Raw genomic sequence first — 26362 nt, 5'->3', positions numbered from 1 at the left:
CCCAGAGCCCGGATTATGGGGTCCCAACAAAGGAAGCTCGACAGATGGGAGAGATGAGGGCTGGTCATCACTGGAAGATGAGCCATCGCGGAGAACGGTCTTCCCAGAACTCAAGCTCTATCACCTTAAAAGTCTGTGTGGGAAGAAAGGGTAAATCCAGACAGACAGGAAGTAGCTGAGTGATTGCCTGGGGCAGAGAACAGTATTAGCTGCTCACAGCCACAAGGGACCTCATCGGGAGGAACGGAAAAGTTCTAAAACCGGATGATGGCAATGGTTGCACGACTCAGCAAATTTACTAAAAAATGAGTGAATGTTATGGCTTCGTGAATTATTTTCTTAAAGTTTGCATGAGATGAAAAGTTACATTTGGGGGCAAGGGTGGCCATTTTAAAGCATGGCAGAACATTTGCAGCAACATGGATGGGCCGAGAGATTATCATACAAGGTAAAGTAAGTCAGAAAAAAGACAAATATCATATGATGTCCTTAAATGTGGAATCTAAAATATGACACGAGTGAACTTAGTTACAAAACAGACTCACAGACAAAGAAAGCAACCGAGTGTGATGATTACCAAAGGGTAAAGGAGGTGGAGGGTGGGATAAATTAACTGTTTTGGATTAACAGATACACAATACTACATATAAAATAAACAATAAGGACATATCATATAGCACAGAAAACTATATCTTGTAATAACCTATAATGGAAAAGAATCTGAAAAAGAATATAAATGTTATATATACAAAACCAAGACACTTTGCTATACCCCAGAAATTAACACAACATTGTAAATCAACTATACTTCAATACAGTAATTTTCTTTAAAGTATGCTTTGGATAAAGGAGAAAATAAAAATAAATAAAAGATGGCTGAAACTCTTTGATGTCTCTCCCACTGAGAGGTGGGGTCTATACCCCTTCCCCTTGACGGTTTCTGATAGCATCTACCAGCAGAGGAGCCTGGGAGTGACGCTGTGTGACTTCTGCCCTGTTAGCTGGGATCCCCCCTCAAGGCCCCAGGCTGGGAGGAGGTTCAGGCAGTAACCCCAGCTGAGCCAGCACGCAGGTCATCCTCATCCGGACTCAGGTGAGGAAGACTTCAAACCCCCGTCATTCGAGGCTTCCCAGTTGACGACCAAGACATTGAGGAGAGACAAGCTGCTCTTGAAGGGTCCCCTTCAGATTCCCGACCTGCAGTTTGCAGACTCCTATTTACAGCTCATGGCTGTTAAAGGGCAGTGACAGCAGGGTTGCAGAGAGTTGACCAGATGGGTCATGGCTGGGGCAGGATGTCCACAGACAGTCTAAAACAGACCTCTGCTCAGCACCTGGGCCATCAAATTCCCCAGCCCCTACTCAACGGGAGTTCCTTCTTCATCTGCCACACAGCTGTCTATCAGCACTTGAAGACATCCACTGTTGCCCATGAATCAATAAGCATCTCCCAAACAAAGAAAAAGAATTTTTTAAAAATGAGCATTGCCACTCCCTTCCCCACCTAAGCCTCCCTTGGCTTCAATAAGCATGAAACAGCCAGCCACACAATGAAGGATTTCTTTGCCACCATTTCCTAGCAATTGCTCCTACACCAGGGGCTGAGACAGACAGATGAATACCTGGTAGTCCTCACCTCTGAAGAGCACACAGTCTTATGAGAAAAACAGATGCATCATCCTTGTCCTTATTTACCTAACTTCTGTTACTGTTCTAACATCCATCTTCCCCACTGGACTGTCAGCTCCTCAAGGAACTGGGTCTCTTCTGCTCACTTAGTTATTCCCAGAAGGCACTTGATAAATATTTACTGAGTGATTTTATTGAATTGTTGAGTAATAATCTCCTCAACAGAGGTTCAAACAAGATCCTGAGCTATTAATGGGTAATATCCTTCCTAAAACAACCTAGGCAAATGGGCAGGGTTTCAGAGAAGAAATGAAACACCCAGAACAAGGTTGGGGAAGGCTGTATGGGCACCTCCCAGGAGCAGCTCCCTTGTACTTAGACCAGCTACCATCTCCCTGGGCTCTGTCCATCCTCTCTGGGCTTTGTGACCCAGAGAAATAGCCCAGACCTACCTGAACATACAGATGTGAGAGTTGGACCATAAAGAAGGCTGAGTGCCAAAGAATTGATGCTTTTGAACTGTGGCGTTGCAGAAGACTCTTGAGAGTCCCTTGGGCAGCAAGGAGATCAATCAATCCTAAAGGAAATCAACCCTGAATATTCATTGGAAGGACTGATGCTGAAGCTGAAGCTCCAATACTTTGGCCACCTGATGTGAAAAGCCGACTCACTGGAGAAGACCCTGATGCAGGGAAAGATCGAAGGCAGGAGGAGAAGCGAACAACAGAGGATGAGATGGTTGGATGGCTCATCAACTCAATGGACCTGAGTTTAAGAAAACTCCAAGAGATGGTGAAGGACAGGGAAGCCTGACGGGCAGCAGTTCAAGGGGTCGCAAAGAGTCGACAGGACTTAGCAACCGAACAACAACCTAAACGTCAGCAGTACCAATAAAAACAGGTTCCTGCTTACAAGTCCAGGGAACAGAAACACCAGGCCATGAATGTATTCCCTATTTATGTTTTTAGTTATGAAAAATGCATCTATTTCTTACCAGTTATATAAGGAACTCCTTGTTTCTCATTCTAAAATTCCACTGTTTCAAGCTTCGAGGTCCCTCTCTGTCTAGCCCCCCAGATCTTCATGACCAAAGTCAAATTTATGAGTTTATAATTCCCCATCCCTCTCTCCCTCCTCCCCTGCACCATCAGCCACAATCTCCTGAAACCAGAGCAGCATCAGGCTCACAGCCTGAACTCAGACCTCAGACTCTGGGCTGTCTTCCTCACCATCATTTTCATTTTCGTGCTGAATTTTACAGAACTTTTCAATTTCCGAGATGAGGAGGAACAGCCTCGGATGAGAGCAGGGGAGACCCACATTAGCAGTTCGGTGAGCACATGCTCAGCCAGAGAAGCCCCCCCATCCCCCGCCCCCCAAACCCACCCCAGGTGACGGAGATGAGCAGCCCTCCTCTCCCTCGCCCCCGCATTAGAGCGGAGTTAAGAGTCAATCCTCACCAGGTCCGGTAGACCCCAGTGGCAAAGATAACAACGCCGCCACTCAGCCAGGCTGCCAGCCTCTGACTCTGTTCTGCCGCCGGTATATCTGCCCGCTATAATTAGATCACTGGAGACCTCGCCCATGAAAAAGAGATTCATCCTGGCCTTCTCTCTCTCCCTGGGACTCTAAGCTGCCTCCTTAATCCCTGAATCAGGTCTCCCCTCTGGGCTCTGAATGAGTAAAGAGAGGCCAGGAGATATTTCCTTCCGAGGAGCGCTTCTTCCTACTCCTGGCTCCAGAGGGGAAAATCTTTCTTTCCCATTTTGCTGACTTTTTCCCCCCTTTTACCCTAATTTTTTTTTTAAGATTATCCTCCTAAAAGAATTTTCAGGTGGAAAATTTGGGAAGTTCAGAAAAGTTCAAGGAGCTTGTGAATTCTTTGACCATATATAAGACTTTCTTTTTCTTTCATGTCTTTGGTTTGCAAACTGAGTCTCCACAGCAAACCCATCACCCCTCGCCCCAACTGGCCCGCTCCACTCACACAAACAGCTCTTCCGCCCCTTTCCTGTTTGCCCGTTTCTGTTCCCCTCTAACCTTGAAAGAACCTAATTATAGGAATGAGATCACCAGGCAATTTAACCTAACTCCTGACTCGCACACCATGCCTGGTCTAACCTGTTGATTCTTTTCCTAGATCAAAGAAAGTAAGAATAAAGAATGAAGTATTTAAAGAATGACTAGCTCTCTATTTCCAATAGCCCCTTTAGCAATCCTGCAGGCAGATCTTCCAGACAAGATAACATACGAAGGCAGTCAGACAGTCTGCATGTAATGGACAAGGATGCACACCCAACCTCCTGCCTCTATGAGTCACTGTGATTCTCCCCAATCCCCCCTTTTCTCCTTTAGAAACTGTCTCATCTGAGCAGAATCTTGGGAGTTGGTCTCGGCACACGAGTCCACCTTCTCCCCAGATTGCTGGCTTTGCGGATTCAAGCAGCTTTCCTTTCTCTGACGTTTACCTCTCAACTATTGGCTTTCGAGCTGTGCGCTGACGAACCTGAGGTGGGTAACACTCAGCCTGAAAGCCGATGTCCTCTGGGGCACAGGCAGTGAAGGCTCCAGGGCAGGCCTCGATCCACCAGCCCAGCTGGCTTACTTGAACTCCATGGACCTCAGGTTATCAGCCAGAAAGTGATGTCAACTTCACAGGGTTTTGAGTCGATCAAACAAGATGACAGTTCTATCCCCACACTTAATGAATGCTCAGTGCAGTGAAAGTTAGCTCCCAACCCCTTTCATGGCCCCACCTCCATCCCCCAACTGTGCAGCCAAAGCTGCAAAATAGAAGTAATGCATTCCAGGTACAGAAGTGTCTGTCTGAACAAGTGATTGCCACCTCAGGTCTCCCCAGAGCTGAGCACACCCAGGTGTGCCTGCTTCAGGTTCCAGGGAGAGGCTGCCAAGCAGCAGGTAAGCCTTAAAATGAGCAAAAGAGAGCTGTGGTGAGCTGGGAACATTCTCCATGTGGCCTGTTTGAGTTATAACAGGACAGTGAGAACTTGCGAGTCATACTCAAGAGGGCAAATGTAGGTGCTCTTGAATCCGGGCAAGAAAAAGAGCAATTTTCAGAACAAATGTTCATCTTAGAGGCACTCTCCCCAGAAATAACTCCAGAGTTCAGCTTTTTATCAAAAGTGAACATAGGAACTTAACGATACATAATTTACGAAGGACAGTTTTGCCGTATGCAGCAAAATCTTTTAAAATATGTATGTACTTTGACCCTGCAATTTCGTTTCCAAGAATTTATCCCAAAGAGATAGGGATGCCAAATGCAATGTGGGGACTTTGACTTCTACCTCAAACAGACTAACTAAAAAGACATTTGTGAGACTACCAAGAAAGTTTGACGTTTGACTTCTGGCTGGATATTGGATAATACTCAGAAATCACTATTCATTAACTAAATTCTATGGAGTTTAGTTTTATTAACTAAACTTTATTCAGATTGCCTTAGGGTTTTTTTAATTGTTTTTTTTTTTTTTTTTTTCTTTCTTTTGGCTGTGCTGGGCCTTCGGTGCAGAACCCGGGCTTTCTCTAGTTGCAGCAAGAGGGAGCTACTGTTGGCTGTGATGCGCTGGCTTCCCCCTGAAGTGGCTTCTTTAGTTGTGGCATGCAGATTCACTAGTTGTGATGCATGGGCTTAGTTGCTCTGCAGTGTGTGGGATCTTCCCAGACCAGGGATTGAATCCATGACCCCTGCATTGGCAGGCAGCTTCTTAACCACTGGACCACCAGGGAAGTCCCTAATTCTTTTAATTTATGTTATTGCTAACTGTAGTAAAATACACATAACATAAAATGTGTTAACATCTTAACCATTTCTGGGTGTACAGTTCAGTGGCATTAAGTACATTACAGTACTATGCAACCATCACCACCGTCCATCTCCAGGACTCTTTTTATCTTGCCAAACTGAAATTCTAGGCCCATTAAACGTTCATTCCGTCCTCCCTCAGCTCCAGGCAACCACATTCCACTTTCTGTCACTATGAATGTGACTATTCTCAGTTCAGTTCAGTTCAGTTCAGTCTCTCAGTCGTGTCCGACTCTTTGCGACCCCATGGACTGCAGCACGCCAGGCTTCCCTGTCCATCACCAACTCCCCCATAGCTTACTCAAACTCATGTCCATCGAGTCCGTGATGCCATCCAATCATCTCATCCTCTGTCATCCCCTTCTCCTCCTGCCTTCACTCTTTCCCAGAATCAGGTTCTTTTCCAGTGAGTCAGTTCTTTGCATCAAGTGGCCAAATTATTGGAATTTCAGCTTCAGCATCAGTCCTTCCAATGAATATTCAGGACTGATTTCCTTTACTATTGACTGGTTGGATCTCCTTGCAGTGACTATTCTAGATGCCTTATTTTAAGTAGAATCCTGCAGTGTTTGTCTTTTGTGTCTGGCTTATTTCACTTAGCATAATGTTCTCAAGATTCATCTACATCATAGGATGTGTCAAAATTTCCTTGCTCTTTGAGGCTGAATTATATTCTATTTAGGATTACTAGACCCAATTTCTGGAGAAGGCAATGGCACCCCACTCCAGTATGCTTGCCTGGAAAATCCCATGGACGGAGGAGCCTGGTAGGCTGCAGTCCATGGGGTCACTGAGTTGGACACGACTGAGTGACTTCACTTTCACTTTTCACTTTCAGACATTGGAGAAGGAAATGACAACCCACTCCAGTGTTCTTGCCTGGAGTCCCAGGGACAGGGGAGCCTGGTGGGCTGCCGTCTATGGGGTCGCACAGAGTCGGACACGACTGAAGCGACTTAGCAGCAGCAGACCCAATTTCAGTGTGTGAGATGGAGGTTTCCTCCACACCAACAACAAAGCCATTCTTAGGACACTAGCTATGTGTCCTACTGAGGGAAGAGAGCAGGGCACAGCCATTAAAAGAATTACCCATCCATTAAGAACAGGACATGAAAAAAACCAGTGAGAACCTACTAGACCCAAGACGGTGGAATACTAAGCCTCTGATAGACCTTGAGTCTCATCGTACCCTCATTGTAAAACATTAGTTAAACGACAGACCCACTGGCGGCACGACAGCTCCAAGGCTGACCATAAGAGGCCAAAAAGTGGGCAGTGGTCCGATTCCTAGAAATCCCTACTCCTTTGCCAAGATAGTTAGAACATTCCTCCTACTCATTAGCCTATGAACTTACCCAGCCCATTAAAACTGACCACCCCTGCATCTTAGAGCTGCTTTCAATTTCCGAGACAACCCCATGCCCTGGGGCGACCTCTTCCTTTCTGAGACAGCCCACAGTCTGTCTATGGAGTGTGCATCTCTCTCAATAAAACTGCTTTCACTTAACTATAGCTCACTCTTGAATTCATCCTGTGAGAAGCCAATGACCCTCACTGAGTGGCCCACGCCAGGGACTTACCTGAGACCTAGGACATGACCATCCTCTCCTGCCCCATTTTTCCTACAAGACTACATACAGTTCAACCCAATTACCTACCTGGTAATGGCTTCAGATTCCATGGGTCCAGGGCTCCATCCTGCAAGACTGCTCTCCCTCCTACTTCAGACACCAATCACAAGCCCAGGTTATCACTGTGGTTCTGACCAACCAGCTTTAAGTCAGTTCAGTTCAGTTCAGTCGCTCAGTCATGTCCGACACCACGGTCTGCAGCACGCCAGGCCTCCCTGTCCATCACCAACTCCTAGAGTTTACTCAAACTCATGTCCATTGAGTCAGTGATGCCATCCAACCATCTCATCCTCGGTTGTCGCCTTCTCCTCCCGCCTTCAATCCTTCCTGCATCAGGGTCTTTTCCAGTGAGTCAGTTCTTCAAATCAGGTGGCCAAAGTACTGGAGTTTCAGCTTCAGCATCAGTCCTTCCAATGAATATTCAGGACTGACTTCCTTTAGGATGGACTGGTTGGATCTCCTTGCAGTCCAAGGGACTCTCAAGAGTCTTCTCCAACACCACAGTTCAAAAGCGTCAATTCTTCGGCACTCAACTTTCTTTGTAGTCCAACTCTCACATCCATACATGACCACTGGAAAAACCATAGCCTTGACCAGATGGACCTTTGTTGGCAAAGTAATGTCTCTGCTGTCTAGGTTGTTTAATATGCTGTCTAGGTTGGTCATTACTTTCCTTCCAAAGAGTAAGCATCTTTTTATTTCACGGCTGCAGTCACCATCTGCAGTGATTTTGGAGCCCCCCAGAATAGTCTGCCACTGTTTCCACTGTTTCCCCATCTATTTGCCATGAAATAATGGGACCAGATGCCATGATCTTTGTTTTCTGAATGTTGAGCTTTAAGCCAACTTCTTCACTCTCCTCTTTCACTTTCATCAAGAGGCTCTTTAGTTCTTCTTCACTTTCTGCCATAAGGGTGGTGTCATCTGCATATCTGAAGTTATTGATATTTCTCCTGGCAATCTTGATTCCAGCTTGTGCTTCATCCAGCCCAGCGTTTCTCATGATGTACTCTGCATAGAAGTTAAATAAGCAGGGTGACAATATGCAGCCTTGATGTACTCCTTTTCCTATTTGGAACCAGTCTGTTGTTCCATGTCCAGTTCTAACTGCTGCTTCCTGACCTGCATACAGGTTTCTCAAGAGGCAGGTCAGGTGGTCTGGTAGTCCCATCTCTTTCAGAATTTTCCACAGTTTGTTGTGATCCACACAGTCGAAGGCTTTGGCATAGTCAATAAAGCAGAATAGATGTTTTTCTGGAACTCTCTTGCTTTTTCGATGATCTAGCAGATGTTGGTAATTTGATCTCTGGTTCCTCCGCTTTTTCTAAATCGAGCTTGAACATCTGGAAGTTCACGGTTCATGTATTGCTGAAGCCTGGCTTGGAGAATTTTGAGCATTACTTTACTAGTGTGTGAGATGAGTGCAATTGTGTGGTAGTTTGAGCATTCTTTGGCATTGCCTTTCTTAGGGACTGGAATGAAAATTAACCTTTTCCAGTCCTGTGGCCACTGCTGAGTTTTCCAAACTTGCTGGCATATTGAGTGCAGCACTTTCACAGCATCATCTTTTAGGATTTGAAATAGCTCAACTGGAATTTCATCACCTCCACTAGCTTTGTTCGTAGTGATGCTTCCTAAGGCCCACTTGACTTCGCATTCCAGGATGTCTGGCTCTAGGTAAGTGATCACACCATCGTGACTATCTGGGTCATGATGATCTTTTTTGTACAATTCTTCTGTGTATTCTTGCCACCTCTTCTTAATATCTTTTGCTTCTGTTAGGTCCCTACCATTTCTGTCCTTTATTGAGCCCATTTTTGCACGAAGTGTTCCCTTGGTATCTCCAATTTTCTTGAAGAGATCGCTAGTCTTTCCCATTCTATTGTTTTCCTTGATTTCTTTGCACTGATCACTAAGGAAGGCTTTCTTATCTCTCCTTGCTATTCTTTGGAACAACACAAGAAAAGACTCTACACATAGACATCACCAGCTGGTCAACACTGAAATCAGATTGATTATATTCTTTGCAGCCAAAGATAGAGAAGCTCTATACAGTTAGCAAAAAGAAGACAAGGAGCTGACTGTGGCTCAGATCATGAACTCCTTATTGCCAAATTCAAACTTAAATTGAAGAAAGTAGGGAAAACCACTAGACCATTCAGGTATGACCTAAATCAAATCCCTAATGATTATATAGTGGAAGTGAGAAATAGATTTAAGGGACTAGATCTGATAGAGTGCCTGATGAACTATGGACAGTGGTTCATGACATTATACAGGAGACAGGGAGCAAGACCATCCCCAAGAAAGAGAAATGCAAAAAAGCAAAATGGCTGTCTGAGGAGGCCTTATGAATACCTGTGAAAAGAGGAGAAGCAAAAAGCTAAGGAGAAAAGGAAAGACATTCCCATTTGAATGCAGAGCTTCAAAGAATAGCAAGGAGAGATAAGAAAGCCTTCCTCAGTGATCAATGCAAAGAAATCAAGGAAAACAATAGAATGGGAAAGCTTTAAGTCTGAGGTTCCCATAAGCCCCTCCCCCTTTGGATTCAACTAATTTGCTAGAGCAACTCACAGAACTCAGAGGAAACTTTTACTTACTGGACTAATGTTCACTACAAAAGGATATAACTCTGGAAGAGCCAGATGGAGGAGATGCACAGGGCAAGGCGTGGGGAAAAGGGACTGAGCTTTCGTGTCTTCTCCAGACGCCAGTCTCCCTGAGTCTCCATGTGTTCATCAACCCAAACCCAGTCCCTTCCTGTTTTAATGAAGGCTTTATTATACATTATAGGCATGAGTGTGTGCATGCATGCTCAACAGCATCTGACTATTTGAAGGGCTGTAGCCCACCAGGCTCCTCTGTCCATGGGATTCTCCAGGCAAGAGTACTGAAGTGGGTTGCTATTTCCGCCTCCAGGGGATCTTCCCAACCCATGGATCAAAACTGCAATTCCTGCATTGGCAGACAGATTCTTTACCTCTGAGCCACCTGGGAAGACCTATACAGTATAAGCAGGATTGAATAAATCATTGGTCATTGGCAATTGATTCAACTTCCAGCTCCTCTCTCCTCCCGGTAAGTCAGTGGGGTAGGGCTAAAAATTCAAATCCTCCAGTCGTGTAGTTGGTTCTCCTGGCAGTCAGCTCCCATCCATAGGATGGGTCCAAGTCATCCCAAGAACATAACAGAAGATACCTTTATCACTCTCATCTTTTAGGAAATTTCAAGAGTTCTAGAAGCTCTATGCCAGAAATAGAACCATAGATATGTCCTAATTATGAGTCACAATATCACTATTCCATTGTATGTACACACCACATATTATTTATCCGTCCATGTGTCAATGGATACTTGGGTTGTTTCCTTGTTTTGATTCTTGTGAATAATACTTCTGTGAACATGAATGTGCAAATATCTCTCTGAGACCCTGCATTCAATTCTTTTGAGCAAAATTATTCCTAATTTTGATAATGGAATTGTGGAGATGTAACTAAAACAAGAGAGAACCCTGGTCTCTTAGAGATACATTCTGAAGTATTTATGGAAGAAATTATAAGAGTTTAAATTTGCAATAGATGCAGTAGGAGTGAGAGGAAACAAAATTGGGCATTTATATAATTACCAAAGCTGGGTGGTGGGTAACTGGGAGTTTGCCACTCTATTTTCTACTCTTGTGTTAGTTTGAAATCTTTCATTAAAAAAACATTTTAGGGAATTCCCTAGTGGTCCAATGCTTAGGACTCTGTGCTTCCATGGTCAGGGAATTAAGAACCTAATGCCATAAGGTGCAGACAAAAAAAAATTTTCAATTTTAAAAATAAACAAAATTAGAACTAAAGTTCAAAAACAGAAATGCTAATGGGTGCAAAGACGTATATTCATAGCAAAGCAGAATACAAACTAAATGTGCAATAGTAGAGGTTTGTTAAGTTATGATACAGTTATAATAGAGAATATACAAAGCAGTCTTTTTTAACAAAAAATTTATTCAAATATATGTTACTAACAGGGATAGACATTTTTAATGTATTATAAAATATTAAAAAGCAAGCCTATAAAAATTATGTGAATCATGTTTCTACGTTTGTTTTAAAACAGGCATACAGAAGGCTGTAGCCAAGATACTATCAGAGATGACCTTGTATTGATAATAGTGGGATTAAGGGTAATCTTGTCTTTGTCTACTGGCATTTTCTAATTTCTCTGCAAACAGCATGAGTCATTTGGTAAGAAATATTTTTAAAAGAAGGCATTACATTGCATTCATGGCCACCTTGACCATTTCTTCATCTTCTTGTCCTATGTTTGTGTGAATGTGTATGCTGCCTCCGTGACTAATGTCCGCTTGTTGTTGTTCAGTCGCTAAGTCATGTCCAGCTCTTTGCGACTACATGCACCGAGGCAGCAGGCTCCTCTGTCTTCCACTATCTCCCAGAATTTACTCAAATTCATGTCCATTGAGTGTGTGAAGCTATCTAACCACCCCATTCTCAGTTACCTTCTGCTCCTTTTGCCTTCAATCTTTCCCAGCATCAGGATCTTTTCCAGTGAGTCAGCTCTTTGCATCAGGTGGCCAAAGTATTGGAGCTTTAGCTTCAGCATCAGTCCTTTCAATGAATATTCAGGGTTGATTTCCTTTAAGATTGACTGGTTTGATCTCCACGCAGTCCAAGCAGGGGACTCTCAAAAGTCTTCTCCAGCGTCAAAATTCAAAACCATCAAGTCTTTGGCACTCAAACTCACGTATACTAAACATCAGGAAAGCAGCAGACGGTGTTTGAGGTAACAGCTACATTTTTAACCAGATTATTCATTTATTCATAAATAATTTCATCAGGAACTGTTAGCAAGTCAAATTCATATGCCTGAGTCTGACAGGACAATCACTGTGTTAGTTAAGACCCTTGGGATTAACAAATAACAAGGACTTGCCATATAGTATAGGGAACTATACTGAAAAAGAACATATATATGTGTATACACACACACACACACACATATATATATATATATAAAGCATACATGCATGCTCAGTCACTTGAATCATGTCCAACTCTTTGTGACCCTGTGGTCTGTAGCCTGCCAGGCTCCTCTGACCATGGGATTCTCCAGGCAAGAATACTGGAGTGGGCTGCCCCACCTTCCTCCAGGGAATCTTCCCAACCCAGGGATCAAACGCTCATCTCTTCCATCCCATGCATTGCAGTCAGATTCTTTACTACTGAGCCTCCAGGGAAGCCCATATATATTTTATATATTTATATTTATATATATATTTATATATTTTATATTGAATATATATATTCAAACCAGTCAATCCTAAAAGAAATCAACCCTGAGTATTCATCAGAAGGATGGATGCTGAAGCTGAAGTTCCAAGGCTTTGATTGAAAGAGCCACCTGATTGAAAGAGCTGACTCATTGCAAAAGACCCTGATGCTGGGAAAGATTGAGGGCAAGAGGTGAAGGGGACGACAGAGGATGAGATGGTTGGATGGCATCACTGACTCAGTGGACATGAGTTTGAGCAAACTCCAGGAGTTGGTGAAGAACAGGGAAGCCTGGCGTGCTGCAGTCCAAGGGGTCGCAAAGAGTCAGACACGACTTAGCTACTAAACAACAACAACAATGCTATATGTGTGTGTGTGTATATATATATATATATAACTGAATCACTTTACTATACATTTGAAACTAACACAACATGATAAATCAACTAAACTTCAGTTTTTTTAAATCCAAAAGAAAGACCCTTTGCTTATTCAAATAACCTACTTCAAAAGAATCTAAGTCCATGATTTTATTTTCCTTACCAACTCACAAGTGCAAGGTAGAGTTTTCCAGAGGCCATGTGAACGTGCCAAGACAACAGATGAATGTAGAAGCGGAGAGAGGCATCCACCACCTTCCAGGAAGCCTGCCATTCCAGAGACTTGCAAACAGAGTTACTGTTGCTGTTTTTTCAGAGAATTAATGAATATTTCTTGATGTCTCAATTTTAAATTCTAAATTCAGTAAATCTCCATAAATATAATACTCAGAAACAAAATATTTTGGGGTATCCTCCACAATTTTTTAAAGTGTTAAGGAATACTGAGACCAAAAGCTTTTTGAGAACCCCTTTCTTAAAAACGAGCAAACAACACAACAGCAATTCTTTGTATGTGTGTATGTGCGTATGTGTGTGTCTATGTGTGTGTGCATGTATGTGTGTGTGTGTCAATGTGTGTGTGCGTGTATGTGTTTGTGTGTGTGTGCATGTGTGTATCTGTGTGCATGTAGGTGTGTATGTTTGTGTGTATGTGTGTGTGCGTGTATGTGTGTGTGTGTATCTGTGTGTGTGCGTCTGTATGTGTGTGTATGTGTGTATTTGTGTATGTGTGTGCGTGTATGTGTGTGTGCGTGTGCGCGTCTGTGTGTATCTGTCTGTATGTGTGCGTGTATGTATGTGTGTGTGCGAGAGTGTGTGTGTGTGTGTATCTGTGTGAATGTGTGTGTATGTGTGTGTGCATGTGTGTGTATGTGTGTGACTGTATGTGTGCATGTGTGTATGTGTATGTGTGTGTACGTGTGTGTGTGTATGCACGTGTGTGTGAGTTGTGTCTGTGTATGTGTGTGTGTGTATGTGTGCATGCATGTGTGTGTGTCTGTGTGTGTGTCTGTGTGTATGTGTGCATGTGTCTGTGTGTATGTGTGCGTGTGTTTGTATGTGTTTGTATGTGTGTGTATGTGTGTATGTGTTTGTGTGTGTGTGTGTGCATGTGTGTGTGTGTGTCTGTGTGCGTGTGTGTGTGCGTATATGTGTGTGTGTGTATGTGTGTGTGTGTGGCTTTATTTTATTTTTCTAATTATTTTTAATTGATGTATAGTTGATTTACGCTGTTATGTATTTCCACTGTACAGCAAAGTGATTCCGTTATACAAATAGATGCATTTTTTTATATATTCTTTCTTATCATTTATCACAGAACATTGAATGTAGCTGCCTGTGCTATGCAGTAAGAACTAGTTTTTATCCATTCTATGTATAATAGCACCCATCTGCTCACCCCAAATCCTCCGTCCATCCCTCCCCATCCCCCCTCCCCTTTGGCAACCACAAATCTGTTCTCTGTGTCTGTGAGTCTGTTTCTGTTCTGTAAATAAGTTTGTTTGTGTCCTATTTTAGATTCCACATATAAGCAATATCATGTGACGCTCGCCTTTCTCTGTCTGACTTATTCACTTAGTGTGAGAATCTCCAGGTCCAACCATGTTGGTGCAAGCAGCATTATTTCATCCTTTATATGACTGAGTAATATTCCATTGTGCACATATTTATATATATATATATTTATGTATACCACACCCTCTTTATCCTCTCCTCTGTCGACAGACACTTAGGCACAACAGTGATCCTTAAGAAGAACGTAAAGTAATAAGAAGGACCTGATGGCTGCAGGTTGAGGACCCGGGCCCCAGAGCTGAGCGGTGCTCGGAGCCCTGAACAGCCCTATCTTGGGTTTCTCCCTTTCCGGGGCCAGGGGCCTCCTGACTTTATTTTCCTTTGGAAGCTGGCCTCTCCTCCCTCTCTAAACCCTGGTTTCTCTAGTCTTCTTTCCCATACAAGACAGAAATGGTTTCCCAGGGGCCTCCATCATGACTAAAATGACCCCATTGGTCTACCTTGACTTTGGCAAAGTGCAGAGTCCTAACCCCTGAAGCACCAGGGAATTCGCTAAATAACCCCCTCTTGATACCAAAATCCTGATGTTCTAGGCTTACCGAAGTTTGACCCCAACAAACCACCCTAACATCCAACCCCTGCGCCTCCTCCCCAACCCTGCACTCCAGCTGTTTCTGGCACACTTCCTTTTCCTTCCTTCCTCCCCTGATGGCATTGACCACCCATCACAAATGCCCCCCTCTGTTTCCTTATGACTAAGCCCTTCCGGTCCCAAATCACAGCTTCAGGACCACTTCTTCCTGGAAGCATTCCCCACTCACCATCATCAGCCTTCCTCCCTCCAAGCCCCTCTTGGGACCCTTAGTTCTCTCTTACGGCCCTTATCAGACTACAGCTGCCTGGAGGGCCTGTGGGATGATAAAAAATAAATATGTGGTTTCTGGTCCCAGTTCCTGGGACAGAGCTCCTAAAACCTTTGGAATTTACTGATTTGATGTGAATGGGATGGATGGGATTGGGGAGGAGTCTTAGTTTCAGGATGGAGGCTGGTGCCCCAAAATGCCAACCAGTGATTAAACAGTTAGAACTTTCCACCCCTCCTAGACCCCTGAGGAAGAGAGGGAATATGGAGATGGGGTTCATCAATTGCCAATGGCCGAAGATTTTATCAATCAGGCCTGCATATGAAACCTCCATTTAAAAAACCCTAAACAATGGAGTGCAGAGAGCTTCCGGCTTGGGGGCAGGTGGAGTGCTGGGAGAGTGATGTGTCCTGAGGGGCACAGCAGCCCTGTATGTGCCCCCCATACCTCACTCTGCACATCTCTTTCATTTGACGATTCCTGTGTGGTATCCTTTATAATAAACCAGTGAAGTGAAGTACAAAGTTTTCCTGAGTTCTGCGAGTCACTCTAGCCAGCAGTTGAACCTGGCAAGGAGTTGTGAGAACGTCCCAGGGTAAGACCAGTCAGAAGTACAGGTGGTCTCTAGGACTTGCAGGTGGCATCTGAAACTGAGGCAGTCTCGTGGGACTGAGTCCTTCACCTGTGGGGTCTGTGGCACCTCCAGAAGGTGGTGTCAGGATGGAAATGTGTGGCTGGACACCCACGTGGTGTTGGAGAATGGCAGAATTAGCATGGGAAAAACACGTTTGGTGTCAGAAGTGGGGTCACTCCTGGGACTTCCCTGAGTGTCCAGTGGCTAAGACTGCACACTCCCAGTGAAGAAGGCCTGGATTCCAGTCAGGGAAGTAGATCTCACATGCCACAGCTTAAGATCCCGTGTGCCATGGTGAAGACTTAAGATCACAAGTGTTGCAATTAAGACTTGGCACAGCCAAATTAATTAAATAAATATTAAAAAAAAAAAAAAGAAGTGGTGTCACTCCCTTTTATGGGCTACCAGAAATCACGCCACAGACAGTAAAGGAAAAGTATGCAAGTGTAGTGGAGGACAGGGCACAGACGGCCTGGCCTGACCCTGCCAGGGGCTGTCACACCAGGCCAGGCTCTGTGCACCTCACTTTTATGGTAAAGAATTGAGACCCATTAACTCTGAGGCCCCTGCATATCTAAAATGAGTTAGTTAGTTCCAGTCTGTGATTTTATGAAGCCTTGGAACTCAGGTCATTGTCAGTAGCAATCCTTCCCAGGACTGTATTTGATGAGTGGAGTGTCTACACATACCGACTTAAGATAAGGGGGGGAAAGGCACCCAATTGATTTTTGCCAAAAATCAATTCTTTTTGAAAACTTAGGAATAATTTAATTTAAAAACCACACACTTTTTAAAGTACCGAAATCAGCTAGGAGAATTTTTTTCTCCTAAATAGGCAACAGACTCGGTCATTAAATCTCTACTGGGTTTTCTTTATTCCAGGGCAATTTCTTCTTATTTGCTGCCCATATATTTTCTTTTTTTTTTTTTTTTTCTTTGAAAAAAAAAAGCTTCTAATTTGGGTATTAATTTGTCCGTCCGCCCTACAGTGGTTCCCAGGGCTTCTCAGTCCAGAATCATTTGTGACTTTAACAAAGGCACTACTGGTCTTTCCCGGGTCATTAATAACGTGGCTTAGGGGAGTGGGGTCCCGCAGCTGCCCCTGCATGACAGATGCTGTTGGTCTTCACCCTTCACTGCCTCTCCTCTGTGTTTCTAAACTGCACCATCATGTCCTACAGAGCCAGTGGAAACCATCATTTTTCAGGCCTCTTGGAGGAGAGGGTCACCTTCCCGCTACACCTGTCTCCTCCTGCACCTGTGCTCACTAGACCTTCCATCATTCACCTCCATCTTCCCCACAGCATCTCTGCCCTTCTCCCCACATCTCAGGATATACCAGCAGCCACTGACTGGCTGGTTTGGAGAAATCCATGTGCCACGCACACAGATGCCCCATTCCACTCCCCCTCCTTCATCTGTCAGTGAATCCACATCCCCTGAGCCCTGGGTCTCCTAGCATTTCAGAGAGATGCGCATAGCCACATGGACCACAGACAGCCACGCCTGAGTCCCCACACGTGGGGGGTGATGCAGGACAGCGTGTAAGGCTGGGCAAGCATGGCTCCTGGGGCACCTGAGACTTACACCTGTCACATCTTAAGGCCGTATCTCAAAGAGAGCAAAGAGCACCAAACAGGGGGGTCCAAAGAGGGGGACTTCCCAGGGCCACCCCTCTTCCTCAAGGGCGATGTGCCCAGGCAGTGTCTGAGGCATCACCTGCCCAAAGTGAGTTCCTGCCCAGTGGCTGGAAGCCCAAGGTCAGGGAAGAGGGGCTTCACAAGCCTCTTAGACCCCAACGACGTCATCCTGAAACCTGTGCCTACCTACCTGACATGGTCGCAGAACTGCTGTTGTTAGCAAGGCACATTCCCTGGATCCCACATCCAGGACTGGGGGCCCTCCTCTACCCACCAGTTCCCCCTGCAGCACAGATGATAAGAAAATGAATAGGTGTTGAGCACACCCAGCCCCATAGTCCCTTGAGTCTGCACAATCTGAAACCTCCTAAATTCTGGGGTCTCAGGGAGTCTGAGTTCAACAGGTGTAGTCGCAGCCAACATCCCAGGGGAGAGAAGAAGAGATCTTCCTGTTCAAGGACTGGGCTTCCAGGAGACCCAGATGCACATGTAAACACACACAGCTCATACACACATCCTTAGCTAGGTCAGGCCCTGCCTCTCCAGTCCTGCTCACTAATCATCCTGCTCACCAGTCTAACTCTCTCCTCTCCCTCACCATCTCTCACCTCAGCCCCTTGATGTTCCCCCTGTGTTAGGGGAACCATGGGCTGAAACCACCCTCCTTGGCCAAGCACCAGGGAAACCAATTGCCTGAGTTGTCTTAAAACAAGGCCCTGGTGATAAACCCGGAATTATCAACAGCAGGCTACCACCAACCAGGCAATGGTGACCTCCTGCAAAGGGACTTATACCAGCAACCCTGTGGCCCCCAGGACTGCCGCATCCAGTGCCCCTGACCCTGCGCCAAGCCACTGCCAACCCACACCTCTGCCAGAGAGTCCTGCCACTCAGGCGAGCCTGGCTCAGTCTCTTGTGGGGTCACTGCTCCTCTCTCCTGGGTCGTGGTGCACACAAGGTTTAGTTTGTGCCCCCCAAGAGTCTGTTTCCCCAGTCCTGTGGGAGTTCTGTAATCAAATCCCACTGGCCTTCAAGGTCAAATTCCCTGGGGGTTCTCAGTCCCTTACCAGATCCCCAGGTTGGGGAATCTGTTATGGGCCTTAGAACTTTTGCAACAGTGCAAGAATTTCTTTGATATAGTTGTTCTCCAGTTTGTGGGTCATCTGCTCGTTGGCCCTATGGTGGAGCTAATGGTGACCTCCTCTAAGAGGATTTACGCCACATGCCACGCCTCCAGGTCTGCTGCTGCCAGAGTCCCTCCTGTCCCCACAGCAGGCCACTGCTGACCCATGCCTCTGCAGGAGACACATAAACACACCAAGGCAGGCCTGGCCCAGTCTCTGCAGGGTCTGTGGGTCCTGGTTGCATCAGGTTTTGTTTGGGCCCTCCGAGCGTCTCTGGCAGGTATGGGGTTTGATTCTAAATGCAATTTTGCCCCTCCTACCATCTTGTTGGAGCTTCTCCTTTGTCCTTGGATGTAGAGTATCTTTTTCTGGTGGGATCCAACATTCTCCTCTCCATGGTTGTTCAGTGAGTTGCAATTTTGGAGTTCTCGCAGGAGAAGACAAGCACACATCCTTCTACTCCTCCATCTGGTGACTGAATATATACAAAAAAGATCTTAATGGTCCAGATAACCACGATGGTGTGATCACTCACCTAGAGCCAGACAACCTGGAGTGAGAAGTCAAATGGGTCTTAGGAAGCATCACTATGAACAAAGTCAGTGGAGGTGATGGAATTCCAACTGAGCTATTTCAAGCCCTAAAATATGATGCTGTGAAAATGCTGCACTCAATATGCCAGCAAATTTGGAAAACTCAGCAGTGGTCACAGGACTGGAAAAGATCAGTTTTTATTCCAATCCAAAAGAAAGGCAATGTCAAAGAATGTTCAAACTACCACACAATTGTACTCATATCATATGCTAGCAAATTAATGCTCAAAATTCTCAAAGCTAGGCTTCAACAGTATGTGAACCGAGAACTTCCAGATGTTCAAGCTGAATTTAGAAAAGGGAGAGGAACCAGAGATCAAATTGCCAACATCCGCTGGATCATCGAAAAAGCAAAAGAATTCCAGAAATACAGCTACTTCTGCTTCATTGACTATGCGAAAGCCTTTGTGTAGATCACAACAAACTGTGGAAAATTCTTAAAGAGATGGCAACACCATACCACCTTACCTGCTTCCTGAGAAACTTGTATGCAGGTCAAGAAGCAACAGTTAGAACCTGACATGGAACAACAGACTGATTCCAAATTGGGAAAGGAGTACATCAAGGCTGCATATTGTCACCCTGCTTATTTAACTTATATGCAGAGTACATCATGAGAAACGCTGGGATGGATGAAGCACAAGCTGGAATCAAGATTGCCAGGAGAAATATCAATAACCTCAGATATGCAGATGACACCACCCTTATGGCAGAAAGTGAAGAGGAACTAAAAAGCCTCTTGATGAAAGTGAAAGAGGAGAGTGAAAAGGCTGGCTTAAAGCTCAACATTCAAAAAACTAAGATCATGGCATCTGGCCCCATCACTTCTTGGCAAATAGATGGAGAAATAATGGAAAGAGTGACAGACTTTATTTTCTTGGGCTCCGAAATCAGTGCAGATGGTGACTGCAGCCATGAAATTGAAAGACACTTCCTCCTTAGAAGAAAAGCTATGACCAACCTAGACAGCATATTAAAAAGGAGAGACATTACTTTGCCAACAAAGGTCCGTCTACTCAAAGCTATGGTTTTTCCAATAGTCATGTATGGATGTGAAAGTTGGACCATAAAAAAGGCTGAGTGCCAAAGAATTGATGCTTTTGAACTGTGGTGTTGGAGAAGACTCTTGAGAATCCCTTGGGCTGTGAGGAGATCCAACCAGTCCATCCTAAAGGAGATTAGTCCTGAGTATTCATTGGAAGGACTGATGCTGAAGCTGAAACTCCAATACCTTGGCCACCTGATTTGAATAACTGACTCATTTGAAAAGACCCTGATGCTGGGAAAGATTGAGGGCAGGTGGAGAAGGGAATGACAGAGGATGAGATGGTTGGATGGCTTCACCGACTCAATGGACATGAGTTTGAGTAAGTTTCGGGAGTTGGTGATGGACAGGGAGGTCTGGTGTGCTGCAGTCCATGCGGTCGCCAAAAGTCAGACACGACTGAGAGACTGATCTGAACTGAACTGAACCACAAACCAGAAGAATTCAGGAAAGGTCAAAAGGCGGGAAGAGATGCCATGTGTCCTACCAACCTCCCAGAATCCTCATTGCTGGCATCAACCTTGACTGGTGATGCATGCCACCAGGAAGGATCTTGAGTCAGAATGATTGGCCAGAGACAACCTGGAAACTAACCCCATGACCATAAAACCTGAGACTGTGAGCCAAATGGCAGAGCCGTTCTGAGTTCCCTCACCCTGGGGCTCTGCCCCCAGGAGCACCTTCCCAATAGTCTCTTGCTTTGTCAGCACATGTGTCTCCTCACACAGCACATTTCTTAGTGTTTGACAAGAGCCCACTCTCAGGCCCCCAAAGGGGTCCCCCTTCCTGTAATACCTGGATCCCCAGCCCTTGACAGCCTTCCAAACAGATACCCCAAATGATGCTGTGTGATCTGAGGCTCAGGGGGCATTGCGCTCTCAGCCTTCTCCGCTACCAGCCCCCAAAATGTTTTCCCCTGCATCCCAGACAGTTTCCTGGGTGCTCGTTCTTATATGTATCCAAGTGCAGAGGGGGCAGCACCCCAAAAAGGACAGCAAGGCTTTGAGGACAGACAGTGTTGGTTCAACCCTGAGATGAGTTACTGAGCCTCAGCTTTTTCATCTGTAGAATTGAAACTGAGCAGGACCCTGTGGGGCTCCTGGGTGCTGAAGCCTTTCTGTGTCCCCTGTTTCTTGATTACAGGAAATAGGCTTCATTCAGCCTCCATGACCTTCCTCAAGTTCCAAGGGTTCAGCTGCTAATCAGGGAAGGAAAGAGATGCAGTGACAAGGGAGGAACAGCCAAGTAACAATAGTGCAGCCTTGGGCCAAAGTCCTGGCCCTCACCAAGGGAGATACCTAAAGATATCTCTGAGCTGTTTGCAGATGCTGAAACCCCCAGCAGGAGAAGTCAACTGTATGCCGCCCACAAGCACATAGACCCCCCAGACAGGTTGGAACCTGAAGGTAGATGACGCAGACTCCCACCTACCTCACCATCAACCAATCCAAAGAATGTCCACGAGCTGATCACACCCTCCTGTTTGAATCTTTACTATAAAACTCCTCACTACCACCTCCAGATCAAGACACAACTTTGAGAGCATTAGCCAGCTGTGGCCCCTGTTGCCTGGCAAAGCAATAAAGTTGTCCTTTTTTACTTCATCCCAAACTCTGTCTTCGAGATTTAACTCAGTGTCGAGGTGCAGAGGCCAGATTTGGCTTCACAACAGAGATAGTGTTGGGACTGTCTGTCTTCCAGGGCTCTTGGGAAGGGGTGCAAACATAGCCAAATGCCAACCCCGGTGGCTAGCACGTGGTACTGGGAGGTGAGTGGGATTTACAGTTGTTACTTTCATCCCTCCTGGAATACACAGTCTACAGTCTTATTCAATCACCCCATCTCTGACGAGTAACTTGAGGGACAAATTGGAATTTGGGGATGGATGCTTTGCAAGGTCCCTGAAACTAAGTGTTGCCAGATCCATCACAAATAAATCCCAAGATATCCAGTTACCTTTGAACTTCAGATATATGGCAATTTTGAGTGTAACTATATCTCAAGTATTGCATGGGACATATGTGTATTTTTTAAAGCATTCATTGTTTATCTGCAATTCAAAGGCAACTGGGCATCCTGAATATTACCTGGCAACATTAGTCAGACTCTCATGTGATGGATCAGATTGTTGTCAGGCCAACCGTACCTTATCTTGGAGGCTCTGCCTATTCTCCACTATGAAAATATCAAAAGTATCACTGAGAAGCTCGAGTGAGATGCTTCCCAGCACTTTGGCAGTGGCTTAGGGAGGAATCTCAGTGTGTGAGGATATACACAGGACGCTTTCATTTTCCCCTGACCTGCTGAGTTCACTCACAACCTCCACATCCAATTCCAGCTGGGGAGCAGCTCCCATGATGACATCCCAGCTGGATTCCCTAATTTTGTGGTCCTTTGCAATTAATTACAGTAACAGGCAGTCTGGCTTTTAAGGCTCAATCCTGTTCATCTTAGAGCTTCAGTTTCATTTTCAATTCAAGGCACAGACACCCACTCCTCCAGCAGAAGCCAAGATCACAGACCTTGGAGCTAGGAAGACGAGTCAGGATGGAGGTGCTGAATTCACCCATCCTCTTCTCATGTTTGACCCTCTGGAGTTGGGGTGAGAGGATGAAGGAAGGCAGATGCCCCTCCCATTGCTGCCTGGGGAGGCTGCAGTCCTCTCCTGGGGCCCAACATGCCACAGCAAGGAGGCGTGAAGCCCCTTGTGGGAGGCACCCCATCATCCATCTGAACCCCAGCCATGGGGCCCCCTACACCCTCCTCTGATGACAACACCTCTGGCTACAGAGCTCCAGGCCAGCCAAGCGTGCTCCTTCACTCCCCATGGGGCCCACAGGCAGGAACAGGCTCTGGCAAGCCAAGGCCAGCTCACCACCTATTATGCAGTCCATGAGCTAAGAAAGATCTGGGGGTTTTTTAATTTGGGGGTTTAATATCTTTAGGCTTACTTGATTTCATCTCTTGAGGTCTGCAAAGCCTAAAATTGTTACTATCTTGTCCCTTTCAGAGAAATGTTGACCTTTCCTGGGTAACATTTGATCCTGGATAAAATCCTGGTTTGACAAACAGTCTGTAAAATACATTTTGGGAATGATTAGGAAGTTTTTACTATCAACTGGTCTTAGGTGATATTAGAAAATTTGTTAGAGATGTGTGCTGAATTATTCAGTTGAAATGTCGTGATGAGTGTAATTTACTTTAAATACTTCAATAAAGCAGATGAAGCAAATATGGTAAAATGTTAATGATTGTAAAGTTTAGGTGATGGATTTCATTATACCATCCTCATTACTAGATGTTTGAAATTCTACTAATTAAAAATTAGGAAATTGATGTACACCTTCCTCTTTTTCACCTTCCCTGGCTAACCCATCATCTAAATCCTGTCTGTTTAATTTTACTGTCTAAATTGCTCTCACACCCATCCCCCTCCTTCATCCCAACTGCCATAGTTTTGGCCCAGGCTTTCGTCAAAGACCACAGAGCCATTTTGTGTGGAAATAAAACAACAAATAGCCCTAAACATGATTCCTTCTTTCAACGAATGTTCATGAAGCACCTGCTAGGTGTCAGGCTCTGAGTAGGCGCTGGTTGGCAGCAGTGACCACACAGAGCCCTGTCCTCCCAGGTTACCAGCCTTCAAAAGCAGTCACTGCTTGCCACAAACATGGATGTTTGTGACAAGGTCCCCGGATCATCCCGAAAGTATGTCCTTATGCTCTGAGCATCCTGGAATCACTCACTTTCATTTCTTTTTTAACTTTGTCCTGAAAGGTCACTCTCAGGAGTCCTTTTCCTCTGGGCTGAGCCTTCAGACTTTGCTCTCCCACCTTGCCATTCAGTCCCCAACGTACCATGGTTCTGCCCGGGGCTGTGCTGGTGAAGTTTCAAGAACTAGCTTTTTGGAGAGAAGAGAGAAAGCCCTGATGTGTCTGTTTGCTAGTTTCTGTGATGTAAATTCTCCCATTTAACCCAAATTACCAACATGTTGGCCCAGGATAACATGAAAATGGGGATAGACACATACATCACTCAGAGCTTTTGTTTGGGAGTGGTGATGGTGTTTTTTTTTTTTTTCTCCTGGCTGCACCATGAGGCTGGCAAATCTTAGTTCCCAGACCAGGGATCAAACCCAAGACCCCACAATGGAAGTTCAGAGTCCTAACCACTGGACCACCAGGAAAGTCCCGTAATTCAGTATTTCTATCATTCACTTATGATAGATGGAAATATCCTCCAGAGCATAGAAAAGAGCAAAAGGTAATAAAATAATGAGAAGGTGACAATGTTGAATATGCATTACCTTTTTAACGTATCATTTCTGTTATTGATGTTTATATAATTTAATATTCAGTAATGGCTGAATTGAACAACGGGCTTGCAAAATTCCTGCTCTCATGAGCTGGTACAATCCTGCTCCACTGCACCAACAACCATGGTACATCATGGGATCAGACTGAATGGTCTGGGATGGAATTGACCTGGGCTGAGTTCACTTAAACTAAATTGTCTAAACTCAATACCTAGGTCTCCCCATTTGAGCTGGCCGAGGAGTAGCTAGAAGCTGGACCATCCCCACCTGAGCCACCTGACGCTCCGTAGGTCCCTCACCTGCCACATGCTCATGCCCTCCCTCCCGTTCAGGGCTGTGTGAAGAAGCAGCTGAAGTGATGCATAACAGCTATGTGCATCCTTGCACTTTTGCTAGAACGCACTCCTGAAAAATCTTGGGTTCTGCAAAATCGCACACTACAATTCTTTAAACAGTGTTTACAAGAAAAGTAGGATTCAGGGCAGAATAGCCTCGCATTGTAACCATCGCACTAATAAAACTAGCAGCCTGCTAAAAATACCCACAGAGCTCAGAGCGCTGGCGGGGCGCTCCTCGTGTCCCAGCTGGCCCATCCCTCGGACCCTTAAGCTCTGGAGCTTGGCTTCCTCCTCCAGAGGCTGGTCTTCGCATCAGAATTTAAATCACGATCCAGGATGCTGCCTGCCTTGTCCATCCTGTTTGAACACAATGGGAAACGTCGTCCCAGTTTCATCACAGCTGCACTTAGCCTCTTCAGACAGCTTAACGGTCTGGAAAGTGTAGGTTCTTTTTTTTTTTAACTGAAGTGTAATCTACAATGTTGTGTTAGCTTCAACAGTACAGCAAAGTGATTCAGTTATATATACATATATATTCTTTCAGATTCTCTTCCACTATAGATAATTACAAGATATTGAATATAGATACCTGTGTCTTTATTGGTTGTCTATTTTATATATAGTAATGTGTATCTGTTGACTTGCCTGGGGGCTCAGATGGCGAAAAACCTGCCTGCCATGAGGGAGATTCAGGTTCGATCCCTATGTTGGGAAGATCCCCTGGAGAAGGGAATGGCAACCCACTCCAGTATTCTTGCCTAGACAATCCCACGGACAGAGGAGCCTGGTGGGCTACAATGCATGAGGTCACAAAGAGTCGGACAGGACTGGATGACTGACACTCAGATTAATGTGTATCTGTTCATCCCAGCTCCTAATTTACCCCTCCCCACTTTCACCCCTGGCAACCATAACAGTTGTTTTCTGTCTATGAGTCTGTTTCTGTTTTATAAATAAGTTAACTTGTATCATTTTTTTAGATTTCACATTTAAGTGGTATCATATGCTATTTGTCTTTCTCTGTCTGATTTACCTCACTTAGCCTGACAATCTCTGGGTCCAGCCAAGTTGCTGCAAATGGCATTATTTCATTCTTATGGCTAAGGTAATATTAAGTATAGGCTCTTAAAGTCCCCAAACAAGCCTTTATTTGCACAAAAGGAAGCCCTTGGGCAGAATTTTTGGCTTTTATTCCTTACTGTCTTCTTATGTTGCCAAGGCTTTCTCTTTCACTGTGGGAAAGTTTGCCCCTTGCCACCTCTGGATGGCTTCAATCCTTACTGAGAAAAAGTATCGGCCCTCCCATATGACTGAGGCCATTCCTCTAGTTACCAGGCTTGTGTGAATTAATTTACCTCTGCTGTGGCTTAGAAACAGTTACTTGGAAGAAAAATCATTTTCCTTCCCCTCAAAAGCCCCACAGTACCTACAAAGCCCTTAAGTGGAGGAGGGGGCCGGGGCTTCAGGAATTACGGAACTGAAAACATAGCTTTCTTTACTTAGCAAGATGTACCCCTCATTAGCAAATCTATATTTAGGATTACACATTCCTTCAG

This window comes from Cervus elaphus, chromosome 33 (genome assembly GCF_910594005.1).
Source record: "Cervus elaphus chromosome 33, mCerEla1.1, whole genome shotgun sequence".
NCBI lineage: Eukaryota > Metazoa > Chordata > Mammalia > Artiodactyla > Cervidae > Cervus > Cervus elaphus.
The sequence above is the reverse complement of the archived record's forward strand: the minus strand, read 5'-3'. Positions refer to the sequence as shown.